A 4514-nucleotide genomic window follows, 5' to 3' on the forward strand; every position below is an offset into this window, starting at 1 on the left:
ATAGTTATATATAAAATGCATATATATTTAAATGTAGATAGATGCGGGTAGATGTATACACACACAAACATATAGGTACACTCCTACATACGTGGTTTCCCAACGGATGCTAAATTTTGATATAAAAATATTGTACCTAAATCAAAAACCTCTTTCTGCGTTGATGATAAAATTGAGAGAGATAAACCCAGGAGAACACATACAGAAAAGCAGTACTGATTTGTCAGTTATGTTGATGCAAGACGGTGTGTTGGAATTAAAACAATTCCATTGTCTTGGACAGATATATGAACCACAGAACAGTCTTCCATGTTCGGTGCATTCTTAAATATGTGAGCTTTTATTACGACGTCTCCAACGAATTATCAATAGACATTTATTTATAAAATATGTCATTAAAGAAAATGCAACAACGATTAGGAAGTTGAACCAGATGCAAAAAATGGTAGCTAAAGCTACACACATAATCGTCTCAAAAACGGGAAAGATAAATTGCATAATATAAACACCCCACTGATAAAGCCGGAACGGTCACAGCTGGATTGTCTTCGATCATAGTTGGTCTGCTCCATCAAGTTTATATCGCTTTTATGTCCCAAAATATAGTAGTTCTACGAATACGCTTAGATAAAATTTGTATCACACTAAAATACCGGATCGATATAATTGACTAAATTTCTAAAGCTAGTGCCCCAGAATGACCGCAGTCTAAATTACTAGAATCAGTAAAAAAAATATACAAATCGATGCACAAGCACACACATACGTCTATACATATATTCTTAATGTATACTGGCATGTAATTAATTATGTGTGAGTGTAATAGTGTTGGAATTGTATCGGTAGTCAGGACGATAATGTCCGATGATTTTGACTGTAAATAAATAATGCAATTACGAAATGAAACCAATGTGGATATGACAGTTTATGAGAGTTTTTTTTGTTTTGTTTTAATAAACGATCTCAAATTAAGTTACTTGCCTAACTACAACACACACACACACGTGTGTGTTTATGTATTAAATGTTTATATATACATATACATACACATATACACATGGCTCTGTGTGTGTGTAGTGATGCAACTGACTTCAAATTCCCTTGCATTTACCGAGATATTGGTGCAGCGAAACTTCCAATGGCTTGGACGAGTCCAAAGAATTTCAGCAAACTCAGATGCTAATACAAATACTCACAGCTGTCTTGTTGAATCAATGTAGACCAAGAATGTGGCCATAACATCGATGGCCACAGCTGGAACACATATGAGATCAATTCACTCTCAATACTACAACACAGTACATTTTTATAAAGACACACATTGTAGACAGACTATAAGTTAGTGTGTGTATATGCATACAAATATGCATAAACATACATACACACACACACACACACGTGTGCATACAACATAAGAATGGGTATATATGTATACATATACAAACGGAGTATATGTATTCATACACAAGAGTAACAACATATCTACACGTGTATACATGCTTATAAAAACACGAATGTGTAAACATGCACTCACACACATATATATACACACACAAACACAACTGTATACATGCTTACATATATGTTTACATGAACACATGTACTCCGATATATATAAATGCAAGGATGTGAATATATACATAAATACACACGAATATATGTATGTATAGAAGCAAAAATACATACGAATATGTGTATATACACAGAAATATAAAAGACAGTTATTCATACACTTAATACACATAGGTATTTCTATTTATAAACACACACACACCTATGCATGTCTGCATAGCAGAAATGGTTAAGTGCACTATCGTATATCTATGTACACACTCGTCTGTATACATGTACGCACACGTGTGTATATCTGTCATAATACACATATCATTCACTCTTGCTTACATACATATACATATTTGTATACGAAATATATGTATGTAGGAAGTCATTAGACATGCGAGAAACAGCAACCAAATTTCCCTCAAATAAACACTCTGCTGTCTAAAGGAAAAGGACACTGGTTTATTACTCCTACGTATCCTAAATCGACTGGATGTTCACGGTAGGAGTATCTAATCGTTGATTTCTGGGATATGGGAGAGAGTCTAAACAACAGATATTTACGTATTCATATCTTTATAGACATTTTGTACATAGACATTTGCATGTGTGTGTATACACTCCCTCATAGCTATGTACATTACGTGTTTGAGGAGAGAAAAAAATTAGTAAATAATGTATGTATATGTATATTTGAAAAGAAAATGAATTTATGTATGTACATATATAACTGAAAGGACAGTGTTAGTAAGTGTGCGGTAGAATATTGTTAATACAAGCTACTAACCAGGTTGGTAGGACGTTCCAATGTAATATTTGGGTATCGATGTATTTGGTAATTAGTGTCAATGCACTTTAGGATTTATATCGAAGGTTTAATAACATTTTTCCTCTTTCTTTCGCGATATACTGATGTCAGCAGCAACAGCAGCAGGTCACAGTGTATGAGTACGGTGGTGGAGGCAAGAGGAGGGGAGGGCATGAAGAAAGAGATGGTGAAAAAGAAAGAGACGTCTGATGTAACTTCCTGCACGAAACCGACTTCCGGAACGAAACCTACTTCCGATGTCTCGACGATTTGCAACTTACGAGAGATTAGATAATTATTATTATTAATAACATAACAGTTCCATATAATAGACCATGTCTCTCTCACCACCCTTAATTTTCTATCGTTGTTTGCAAATCTTAGAAGTTATTATTATTATTTGTATTATTAGCAGAGAAATTGTAGTAGCAGAAATGGTATAGAGCCAAAACAGTTATTGCCATTAGAAAATTTTTCGAAAAACAGTAGCAGAGTCCAAGGTTACTAATTGCAGGTCGAACCTACTTGTTTATTCAGCGCTATCTAAGACTATTAAATGTTTGGTGTTTATTATCTTTGAAAATGGTTTTGAGGTCATATCTTCATCGACCTCTTCCAATCATACGACATTCGAACTTAGATTCTTTGGTTTCGTCTGTCTCTTTAACTGTATCAACAAATACCAAAAAAATTACCGTCTTCTTATTTTCAATTATTCCAAAGTCAATAAATCATTCACCAGAAATTCATTGTGGTTGATTGAATAATCAGTTATATCCTATTTTCACTACGTAAAAAATGAAAGTAAACATGTTTACATTACATGCATGTTTACACACACACACACAAATATTCAATAACGAAATATTTATTCCCATTGTATGATGTTACGCTACGATGCGAAAATAGGATGTTACCCGATTCCTTTTTAAATTATAAGTCTTTGTCACGAGAAAACAATGAAGCGCCAGACAAATGAAACCCAGTTTTGCCTTTTTCTACTGTATCATGCTTTATTCTTCGATGCTTGATTTAATGAGCACTAGATAAATCCGTTTGCCTAATATTCCTTCCCTTTAGAATTGAGATTTTAGTAGAAACGGTAAACCATCAGTTTCACCCCACTAAGTCTGAATCCGAAACCTACAGAAATTTATTTCGTCACTCAGACTGATAAGCCTCCCCCACCTCTCTCTCTATATATATATATATATAGAGAGAGAGAGAGAGAGAGAGACACACACACAAACACATTAAGGTTTGGTCTGGTAGAAGAGCTTTGTCACTGGTTTTTGAAAGTTCTTTGAAGCTAATGCTGTTGATATTCTTTTTGAAGAACTGCAAGTCAACAACTGCCTGAAGACCACAGACAGGGAAAGAAGAAATTCCAGAGTCGACGTTCTGGGGAGAAATACTAGAAATAGTCTTCAGTGTGGTGGAGGCTTCATATGGGTGAATACACTTAGGAGGATGTTGCAAGGAAGTCAGATATGAGTAGAACTGATATAAGACCAGCCAGCTCCAAGAAGCAGTGGACACTGTGATAGCTGTAGAAAAGACAGAGCATGTTTCCCAGGTGTTGAACCATGACTGTGATGACTACTGATACTCAAGTTGGGTGTCTTTTTTTTATGTAGTCTAAAAGATGCATATGAATAGTGGCAACACTACCCCATACTGCTACTATTCTTCATCATCATCATTATCACTTTAATGTCAATTTTTCCATGCTTGTATGAGTCATGAATTTTTTGAGGCAGATCTTCAATGGCTGGATGCCCTTCCTATTACCAAGTGTCACACGTTTTCAAGCAAAGTGATATTTTCCCATGGCCATACATGTTTTCTCGGGGTATTGAAAATGAATGATATTCATTTACAACAATGACAGCTGTCAAGACAAGGAGATACAAACATTAACACACACACACATATATATATATAGGCAAATCAAAAATTAAAACAAATCAAATGTCAAAAGGACATACACAGAATGTATTAGGTTGACAATCAATTTAAGACAGGAAAAAAGAATGGGGAGGTAATGTTTCAAGCATAGTTCTTCATCAAAAAGAGGAGAGGAAAGGTCTAGAGAGAAGGAGGAAAATAGCCCAAGAAAAGCATGTGTGTGGTTACATGGCTGAAA

At 34.8% G+C, this 4514-nt stretch overlaps 1 protein-coding gene across 1 annotated transcript in view; it reads right to left on the reverse strand.

The window, feature by feature from the left end:
* The window catches only part of LOC149132173 (putative E3 ubiquitin-protein ligase HERC2), a 56004-nt gene extending 52491 nt beyond the window's left edge, over positions 1-3513 (reverse strand). Inside the window, exon 1 of the mRNA XM_089364971.1 lies at positions 2348-3513. The gene's annotated coding sequence lies outside the window, so the exon portion shown is untranslated. The remainder of the gene's footprint in view (positions 1-2347) is intronic.
* Between the last annotated feature and the right edge of the window lie 1001 nt (positions 3514-4514).

This window comes from Octopus bimaculoides, chromosome Z (genome assembly GCF_046866305.1).
Source record: "Octopus bimaculoides isolate indiv1 chromosome Z, ASM4686630v1, whole genome shotgun sequence".
Taxonomy (NCBI): domain Eukaryota; kingdom Metazoa; phylum Mollusca; class Cephalopoda; order Octopoda; family Octopodidae; genus Octopus; species Octopus bimaculoides.